General features: G+C 43.6%; 1 pseudogene; it reads left to right on the forward strand.

Moving 5' to 3' along the window:
* Window positions 1-1,486: 1,486 nt before the first annotated feature.
* Window positions 1,487-10,777, forward strand: LOC142427491 (serine/threonine-protein kinase RIO3 pseudogene; annotated as a pseudogene).
* The last annotated feature ends 408 nt before the right edge of the window (window positions 10,778-11,185 follow it).

Here is an 11,185-nt window from a genome sequence, read left to right on the forward strand (position 1 = left end):
ATCCTTTGAGTCTTTCCTTGTCCTGGAAGACCCTTATCTCACCATCTACCTTAATGGATATCTTGGTAGAGTACAGGATTCTGGGAGAGGTTTTTTTTTCAGCTTTTGGAAGATCTTGCTCTTTTCTCTCCTCCTCTTCATGAAATCTGCTGATAGGTCTAAGCATATTCTTACCTGCTCTCCTTTGTATGTGACTGTCTTCCTTTCTCTTGCTGCTCTTAAAATTTTCTTTTCCCTCTAAATTGGATACTTTTACTATTATATGTCTTGGTGTGTTCTTCTTGGGGTCTAATCTAGCTGGCATCCTTTCTGCTTCCCAGGAGTGCCTGTTTCTCCTTGTTAGGGTAGGAAAGTTTTCTTCCAGAAATTCCTTTACTATCTTGACTGTCGACTTGTGTGTTGTATTGTTCTCTAGTAGACCAATTATTTGAATATTATTCCTCTTCATCTGTAATTGATTCCAGGTTATCTTCTGCTTGTTTAATTTTCCTGTATTTCTCACTTGCTTAGGTCTGTTTGGGTGTCCTCAAGATCACTGATACGGTTCTCTGCCTCCTCAAGCCTAATCTTAATTCAATGACTTTGTGTGTGGCTTCTCCTACCTCCTTTGTTAGCTCCTGCGGTTCCCTTTGGTGGGTTGATTTCATCCCCTCTATTATGGACTTCAACTTCTCTATCATTGTATACTTATTCTGGGTTGCTTCCCTCAATTCCTGTAGTATTGCCAGCAGACGTCTGAAGATTTCCTTCTGGGGAAGATCTGTATCTGTTTATTCTATGAGAGACGTTAGCTCTGCTACTATGTTTTCTCTTTTTTTGTTGGGTTTGATGTGGTCTGTTGATTTTTCCTCGATCCTATCTTAGGCCCCCATGTTTCTGGGAGGCCAGGGGGCCCTTATCTGTGTTATTGTTAAGAATTCTTTCAGGCGATGCCTATGACCTATTCTAAAGATGGGTCAGACTGCTGTGTAGGCAGAATTCCCAGAAGGCTTAGTGAAAAGCAGTGGTGAGATGTTTCAGCGACTGGTGTGGAGGCTGAAGCCTCAGTGAGTGCCCCCGGGCTGCTTTGACCTTTTCTGTCAGGATACCCTTAGCACCCCCCCTTTTTTTAGTAATAAAAACGGGAAAAGTTCAAAATTAAAAAATAATTTTTTAAAAAATTGGGAGGAAAAATAGAGAAAGACAGAGAAGGAGAAGCTATAAAAGAGGAGATAAGAAGTGATAAGTGAAGTGGAAGGAGCAAAAAAAGATAGAAAACCTATAGAAAAGGGACAGAAGAGAAGTAATAGTAATAATGAAAAGGAGGAAGAAAAAGAGAGAAAACACAGAAAGTGAAAGAAAAAAAGAAGAAAACAAGCATGAAATTATATATATATATATATATATATATATATATATATATATATAAATTCCCCCATTCTTTTCCCTCCAAGTTAGAAATGCCTTATAGAAGGCGGAGGTGGGCCAGTCCTCACTACCACAGGACATGTTGCTGATCTGGGCTCTGGAGCCGGGCTATGTGAGTGAAAAATGCTCCTCCGATCAACCAGCACTCCCAGGTCCCTGCAGTCCTGTAGAGTTAAGCCTGTGGGCAGAGGCTACCAAGGCGGGAGAAGCCCCAGAGGGGTAAGCTTCCTGCACTGGCAGGAAAAGACTGGGGCCACAAGGGGTGCTGAGGGAGGCAAAGGCCGCAGGGCTCGCCTCCTGTACCAGCTGGAAAGGGTTGGGGTAGGCTTAGAAACTGGTGCTAGGGTTCCCGCAGTGCACTGCACTGGTGAAAGCCAGCTGGAGCATACAAACAGTACTGGTGGGGTCCGCAGAGCCACGACCTCGGCTCCTTGCAGGCAGGGAGCAGCGCAGGCTCCTTAGCGTCGTGTTCCGAGCTGGATCAGAGGGCGGTGAGTCTGCCCTCCACCCTGGGAGGAACGCGCCAGAACAGGCTCAGTACTCAGCCACAGGCTGCTGGAAACCGCGCAGCACACCGGGGAAGGCAAAGCTGCTCCAGCGGGGCCACAAAGCCCTTTTGCTCGCATTCCTAACTGGCAGGAGCACCCACTGTTATGCCCAGGGATGTCAACGCTGGAAGGAACGCCCCGAGTCAGGTGGCTTTAGCGCTCCCCGGGCTGCGGGCACTGGACTCTGCGGTGGTGCAAGTCAGCCTGCAGTAGCTCCTGCGTAAATGCAGCATCAGGGACAGAAGCGGTTTGGGCTCCGGGTGAAGGCCCTTGCTGGTGGGAAGTGAAGCGGGAGCTAGGCTGACGGAAGGTGGGGGGGGGGTTTGGGGGTCAGGCATACGAGGTGGCAGTGGAGAGGTCCCCTGCACCAATGGGGGTGGATGGTCCCCCGTGGGGGTTGCCCAGGCAGCCACTAGTAGCCTGTAGACCAATTACCCAGGCCTTGGTTGAATGGAGTGAGGGATGCGGCCCAAGGGCAGATCCGTGCCATCTGGGGAGAGGGGAACCACGGGAAAGGGAAGATTCTCTCCAAGTGGGGTCCCTCGAGTGGGCAGTTGCTGTAGGGGGTCCCACCACCACTGTGCCTGTTTCGGCAGAGCAGTCAAGCAACTCGGAGCACGGGGTCCCGGTCTGGGGATGGAGTGAGACTATAGATAGACGGAGCTGCGGTGGCGGGAGCTTAATGACACGATATGTCCCACAAATCGGATCCTGGATTACCGAGGCCCTGGCTCAGGACAAATGTGTGGGGTGGGGTGCTGTCCCGGTGGATATTTCACTCATCAGACTCCTTCCACTCGTCTACCTGGACAGTAAACCCGCCTTGTTTGAAAGTACTCTCAGAGTATGCTGGTCTCCTGATCCGCCATCTTCCCAGAAGTCCTTGGTTAAATTTTCAATACATATATAGTTTTAATTATTCTATTGTGAGTCTTACAGATATCATAACATTCCATAGTTCTATCACATGAAACACTATTAAACAATTGCTACCACAATGTTTCCAAACATTTTCTTTATTTTAGAACTCCTTGATATCAGCTCCCCTTTATTCCCTCTCTTCAATCTCTTTATTGTGGAAAACAGAACCTTCATAAAAGTGTAAGCAGCCTCTTCTCTATACTTCTTACCAGCAGGGCTTAGAAGACAAGGGCTAACGCTAGAGGAAATTGTCCAGAGTCCAGAGGATATAGATAAAGGTGATAACACACAATCCTCCAGGTACAAAGAGTTTTCTCTACACTGCTTTCCGTTAGATGAAAGTATAAAGCTGTCTCCTAAAGACATCCAACTTTTGCTACTCATCTAAAAGATGCCTAGCTTTAAGAGCAATAAGGTTCTCTTTGTTGCTATCAAGGAGTCAACTATTCCTTTGTCTCTTACATGCCTTCTGGATGGGTCCTAAGAGACAGTTGTGTAACTGAGGGGCAGAAATAAAAAGGGAGAGAAAAGTATTTCTGCGGTCACCTCATCCATGATGTCAGGTCTGAGCTGGATAGAGAGAATATATACACTCACCGATTTATATTAACTCCAGGCATGCAAACCCATCCCCACCCCACAACACACACACACACACACACACACACACACACAGACACCTACCTACATAATGAGGTGGGAAGTTTCTTTACGCTGGAGGTCCCTTAGTTCATTGGTTGAGTAACTTAACACCAGTGCTGAGGGCAGTTAGAGGGGAGTAACTTGTCCCCTGACTGGGAATATAATATGAGTGTGTCTGCTTCTATACATAAAGCTGGTGGCTGTTAGAGATTAGCCATGTGCTCCTATGAGGTATCATTAAGGAATCACTACAATGGGAGGATATTGTGGGGATGATGGGGATGAATTTTCATTAGGACCATATGACTGGGACTCTTCTCTAACATACAAATATGAAGGCCTCCCTCCACCCAGAATCCTGGCCTTGCAGGCTTCTTTAATGCAGACAATAGAGAATTTATCTGCAAATGTTCTCTTCCTGGTCATCAACTTCACAGCCTGATACTTACCATGAAGTGTTTTAAAACATTCAGGCTGTCCCAGATTCACACTTTGCCCATTCTGTTGTGTATTTGGCTGCTAGAGACTTGCATGTCTCACTCCTATATAAACACTGCTAAATGACGTCGATCACTCATCAGCATTACAGATCAGACTGCTATACCCTATTTTTTGCTGTCTGCTTTATCTTCCTTTATGTCACATGCTACTTCTACGGACCCATTTAACTGTGAGGCTGGATCCCACAGTTTATGTCTGCTTTAAGAGTTGGTACAAAACTTTAATAACACTTGTAGTTATTGTTTTTACTTGCAGGCATGTGAAAATTAACCCACCCATGGCAACATTGTAACTCAGGAGAGATCTTGCAATGCACTTGTTTTTGATGATGAGCATGACACCAATCTTCATGAATTTGTCAGTCTCAGCCTTATAAACCACTTAAATCTAAAAATAACTAGTGCTTAAAGTACAATAACATATACAATATCAGTTTTTAAACATATCATTTTGACAACTTGCCATTTTTCTTGATAGTGCTTCATATATTCTGTCTTCCAATTATTAGTACATGTTTGTAGGCAGCTATTTTTTCTCATGCCATGTCACCCAGTGAAGGTCCTCAAAGCATTACTCCATCCACATCATTACTGTTGACTGTACTTTGAGAACTTAGTACTTCTAAAGTGTTATTTAAGTGCCATTAAACCTGAGGGGCTAATGTTCTAGAAGTTAATCACCAGTTCTTCCTCCTAGTCTGTATTTCTGGAATTTCCACTTAGACCTGTGCACCATGTGTGATCCTGATGATATTTTAAATACTGGTGGCAGTGTTTTCGATGTCACAGCAATCTGCACACCCCCACAGGAAAACACTGGAAGATGAGTTTTGTAAGCTAGACTGTAGGCTTTCCATAAGTCTCATATATACCTGTAAAATTGTGTTCTCCGAAGTTGAACATTCTGCATTTTTCACATTTCGTTTGTCTAGTACTTAGTTGTCTTTCAGGAAAGATTGATGGAATGAATACATCTGATCTCAAGCACCTGAAATTAGCAGGCCTTACCACCCTTGTGGGTCTGTGTCTTGCTTGTATTTATATTCTTTTTATATTTTCACGGTCCTATTAAGCAACTACCAAATCTGTGTTCATTCATTATTTTCACACCCAAACTGATTTCTATAATAACTGTGTTTACCATTTGGATTGTTTACGCAATTCTAAAATAAAGAAGTCAGTAGTTTTCAATGAGACGAGAGAACATTTCTTGATATTGAACAGGAACAATTTTATACTGGAATGAAATTCCCTGATTGTGAAAAATCCAGTAGTATGAAGTCACAATGCATTCAGCATCAGGAATCTGACAAAACTGAGAAACCACGCATAGGTGATAAATGTGGGAGAATCTTCTTCAAGGAGTCTTTCCTCTGTGAGCACCACTTCAGTCAAATTCTTGATAAGACTTATGAATGCATTCAGGGTGGGCAAGGGTTCGACAAATCATTCAAACTCACTGTACATTATCAAACAGCACATAAAGGACAAAACCCATACACAGGGTTGGAATATGGCAAAGTTTACCACAGTAATACATATTGCGAGGAACATTAGAAAACTCATGTGGTAGGTACCCCCTGTGTATGCAGTGAATGTGGGGAAGGATTTAACAGGAACAGTGATCTCACTGCTCATCAGCAAACTCCTACTGGAGAGAAACCCTATGTATGTCATGATTGTGGCAAAGGTTTCATTCAGATAGCACATCTCAAAATTCATCTACGAAGTCATACTGTAGAAACTCCTTATGTATGCAGTGAGTGTGGCAAAGCTTTCAGTCAGAAGCAATGCCTAACATCACATCAGACATTTCACACAGGAAAGAAACTGCATATCTGTGGTGAGTGTGGAAACACCTTTATTAGGAAGACCAAACTTACTGTTCATCAGCGAACTCATACTGGAAAGAAACCCCATGTCTGTGGTGAATGTGAAAAAACCTTTATCTGGAAGAAGAACCTCACTGATCATCAGTGAACGCCTACTGGAGAAAAACCTAATATATGCGATGAGTGTGGTAAAGCTTTCAGTCAGAAATAATACCTTACAGCACATCAGACATTTCTTTTTTTTTTAAACAATTTATTAGGGGCTCATACAACTCTTCTCACAGTCCATACATATACATACACCAATTATATAAAGCACATCTGTACATTCTTTGCCCCAATCATTTTCTTTTTTTACATTTTGTTAGGGACTCATACAACTCTTATCACAATCCATACATATACATACATCAATTGTATAAAGCATATCCATACATTCCCTGCCCCAATCATTCTCAAAACATTTGCTCTCCACTTAAGCCCTTTTTCAGGTCGTCTTTTTTTTCCCTCACTCCCTGCTCCCCCCTTGCTCATGTGTCCTTGGTAATTTATACATCGTTATTTTGTCATATCTTACCCTATCCAGAGTCTCCCTTGCCCTCATTCTCTGGCGTCCCTCTCCCAGGGAGGAGGTCACATGTGGATCCTTGTAATCAGTTCCCCCTTTCCAACCCACTCACCCTCCACTCTCTCAGCATCGCCCCTCACACCCTTGGTCCTGAAGGTATCATCCACCCTGGATTCCCTGTGCCTCCAGCCCTCATATGTACCAGTGTACAACCTCTGCCCTATCCAGCCCTGCAAGGTAGAATTCGGATCATGGTAGTTGGGGGGAGGAAGCATCCAGGATCTGGGGGAAAGCTGTGTGCTTCATCGGTACTACCTCACACCCTAATTAACCCATCTCCTCTCCTAAGCCCCTCTATGAGGGGATCTCCATTGGCCGACACTTGGGCCTTGGGTCTCCACTCTGCACTTCCCCCTTCATTCAATATGGTATATATATATATATATACACACACACACACACACACACACACACACACATATCTTTTTTTTTGCATGATGCCTTATACCTGCTCCCTTTGGCACCTCGTGATCACACTGGCCGATGTTCTCCTTCCATGTGGGTTTTTTTTGCTTCTGAGCTAGATGGCTGCTTGTTCACCTTCAAGCCTTTAAGACCCCACACACTATCTCTTTTGATAGCCGGGCACCATCAGCTTTCCTCACCACATTTGTTTATGCACCCAGTTGTCTTCAGCGATCCTATCATGGAGGCGTGCAGTCAATGATATGGTTTTTTTGTTCTTTGATGCCTGATAACTGATCCCTTCGGGACCACTTCCATGTGGACTTTGTTGCTTCTGGCTAGATGGCCGCTTGTTTATCTTCAAGCCTTTAAGACCCCAGTCACTATCTCTTTTGATAGCCGGGCACCATAAGCTTTCTTCACCACATTTACTTGTTCACCCACTTTGGCTTCAGCAGTTGTGTCGGGAGAGTGAGCATCATAGAGTTCCAATTTAATAAAAGAAAGTATTCATGCATTGAGGGAGTGTTTGAGTAGAAGCCCAAGGTCCTTCCGCCACATTAATACTTAACCTATAAATATAGACACATAGATCTATTTCCCCATCCTCCTGTATATATTTGCATGTACATGTCTTTGTCTAGACCCCCATAAATGCCCTTTGACTCCTAGCTCTTTCCTCCATCTCCCTTGACTTTCCTCCTGCCCTACTACCATGCTTCGTCGCCACCTGGGCTAGAGTATACCTCTTCTCTAAGCAACCTTACCCTTGATCATTTCCCACCAGGCCTGCCACTCCCCCCTCTCTACGATTTTGGGTCCCATGTTGTTATCTTGTCCTTGTGTTTGTTAACACCACTTCCTTACCCCCCTACCCCGCCACTCCAAGTCCTCCCGGAACTGTCGGTCTCATTGTTTTTCCTCCAGATAGTTCATCCAGCCTGTCCTATTCAGACAGACCTGTGGAGACACTAACATGCATGAAAGCAAGACAGAGGAAAACAAAGCAACAGTATACAACCAGACAACAAGACAACAAAACAACAAAACAACAAAAACAAACCACTGACAAAGAACAAAACAAAACACTTCACAAGAGAAAAGCTTGTAGTTAGTTCAGGGATCGTTTGCTGTCCCTTTGGAGCATTTTCCAGTCCAGTCTGTTGGGGCACCATGCCCTGGCCCCAAAGTCCACTTTCAGCATTCCCTGGGACCTTGCCACTCCATTCCCTTGCTGTTCCGCTGCAGTCCCCTGTGATTTGCCTCGGTGTAGTGGGATCAGATCAGGTGAAATTCCCACACTGTGTCTCCGGTGCTGTCCCCTGTATCGCTCTTAGTCACTGATTGGCATCATTTCTCACAGTGGGGCCAGTCATGTTGTTCGGTCTGTGGACTGCCTGCTCTACTCAGGAACATCATCCTCACGGCCTGGTGGGCCAGGCTGTGCTCCATTCTCTCCTCCTGCCCCTTCATCTGCTCCCGTGTGCTCTGATCAGATATGTCCATCACCCGGAGCTGCAGAGTCAATGTCGTCCTTTGGAACAAATTCTTTTTGGGGGAGGGGCAGGAATCCACTTAATTTATGGTGCTGGGGCCAGCCTCCCAGACCTCTCCACTGGTTCCCTACTCCACGCCGGGATATTGCATTCACACCTTGCGGCACTGGGTTGAAGTCTGCTCCCACTTTTCCTGTGGAGATATAAACAATACCCTCCCCATGGGTGGATTAGTGCCCCATGCACCCACTACCCTTTTCTTCCTTATATTCATCCTTTGTTTTCCTTTACCCTTCTCCTCCACCATTGCATCAGACATTTCACACAGTAAAGAAACCCCATGTATGTGGTGAATGTGGAAAAACCTTTATCAGGAAGACAAACCTTACTGTTCATCAGTGAATTCATACTGGAGAGAAACCCTATGTATGTGATGAATGTGGAAAAGCCCTTGGCAGGAAGAATGTTTTTACTGATCATCAGTGAATTCATACTGGAGAGAAACTGTCTCTGATGAATGTGGAAAAACCTTTGTAAGGAAGAATGTTTTTACTGATCATCAGCAAACTCATACTGGAGAGAAACCCTATGTATGTGGTGAATGTGGAAAAACCTTTTCCTGGAACAGTAACATCACTGTTCATCAGCGAACTCATACTGGAAAGAAACCTCATGTATGTGGTGAATGTGGAAAAGCCTTCATCAGGAAGCATCATTTCGCTGTTCATCAGTGAATTCATGCTGTAGAAAAACACCTTATGTATGCTGTGAGTGTGGTAAAGCTTTTAGCCGAAAGCACTCCCTTACATCACATTATATAATTCACACAGGAAAGAAACTGTTTGCATGTAGTAAATGTGGAATATCTTATATTTCGAACTCAAGTGTCATTCAACACGAGAAAATTGTTAGCAAGAAAACCTTTCAATGAGGTTAATGTAACAAAGCTTTCAAAATAAAGGTACTAGGGTGTGGTCTGGGCTGATTGCAGGGCCAAATAATGGTAACTTACCATGTGGCTTTCCATACTCAGAACTGCTGTCAGTTTTCTGACATGGTCCACAGGGGTGGACAGAGGGACTTCCAGTCTTCCATATGGTGCATAGTTCCCTTCTTGCTCTTCAAGCTTTCAATTCCCCAAAGAACTGGACCTTGTGTTTCTGGAACATAGCTATGCCAAGCAATAGGGAGCCCACCCAGATGCTAGTAGTCCCTACCCCACCTCCATTCTCTTTGTTACCCGCCCCCCCCACATTCACCCCACTGAAGACAGCACAAAAGTACCATAAAATACGAGTGAAGATATTAGAAGACATATGGAAACAATTAGTCCAGAGGAAGAATGGACCACAGTCATCCTCAGCTTCCATGTATCTGAGACCAGAAGAATTATATCGTGCCCAGCTACCACTGCTAATTTACTCTGAAAGGTATCACAAAAGAAAGTCCAGAGTGAAGTGGGAGAACAAAGTGGAACAAAATCCAAAATCATAAAATAGACCAGGCTTCACATGAGAAAAAAGAGCATTCGCTGAAAAAGCAGTTGATTCTAAGACGTGTTTACTTGTGTATAAAATGATCCACTCTGGAGTATTGGAGACAATCACTGGCTGTATTAGTACAAGAAAATAATCTCTTGTCTTTCATGCATATGCAGGGAGCATGGAGAATGAAAAGGATAGTAAAGTTGTACCAACCCAATGTGCTATGAAGGTATTTAAAACAACCCTTATTGAGTTCCAGAATCATGAACATATATTAAAGATGATTAAAGGTATAAAGACTGCTTCAGTAAACAAAATCCACCTAAGATCATCCACATGAGCGCAGAAAAAAAAATGCACTGTTTCTCAAGAATGCAGAGCGTTGGAATTCCTTGTCCAACAGTTGTCATGCTCAAGAAACACATTTCAGTTATGTCTTTTATGGCCACAATGTTCCCACTCCTAAATTAAAAGAAGTAAAGCTCAGTAGTGAATTGAAAGATGCCCAGTATCAAAGTCTTGATATGATGCAGCGGTTACATAATGAATGTCCACTGATCCATCCTGACATCAGTGAGTATAACAAGCTGTGGCATGCTGGAAAGATCTGGTTGAGTGATGTCAGCCAGTCTGTAGAACCAACGTCATGGCCTGGAATTCCTCTTCCGGAACTGTAAGAATGTCTCCCAGACTTTCCAGAAAGGAGGAGTTATGGAGCTCTCAATGAATGAGAACTCCTTAATGCTGTTGCAGGCTTAAACATCTCAGCAGATAATGAAGCTGATTTCTCAGCTGACATAGAAGCTTTGGAGAAAATGAATGAAGATCATGTTCAGAAGAATGGAAGGAAAGCTGCTTCATTTGTGAAGGATGACAGAGGTCTACCAGAACTACATCATGAATCACACCCATGACCGCTGACTTTCAATATTAACAGTGACCGTGACCATAATTCTAGTGGAAAAATTATTCTCTATAGTACTATGAAAAATGCAAATTTTGTTTCACAAAAGCTGATGGAAACAGGCATAACCTTTCATTGGGGCATCATGAAATGGAATTGAATGGAACGTCTTCCACATTATGACACCCAAGAAGAGACATAAGTTTGTGGAGAAGATAAATGCATAAGAACTAAAGTATCATGGCCCAAAAGCGTCTTTAAATTTTCAAAATTTTTGCATGTAGTTAATATGGTTAAAACTGTAATTCATAGCCATCATGTAAAAGGATTATTTGAAAGCATGGGCTGTAAGATTTAAACCATGTTTGGCACATTCCATGTTCAGTTTACATTTTATTCAAACTAGTTATTAATTTTC

The sequence above is a fragment of the Tenrec ecaudatus genome, chromosome 15 (assembly GCF_050624435.1).
Source record: "Tenrec ecaudatus isolate mTenEca1 chromosome 15, mTenEca1.hap1, whole genome shotgun sequence".
NCBI lineage: Eukaryota > Metazoa > Chordata > Mammalia > Afrosoricida > Tenrecidae > Tenrec > Tenrec ecaudatus.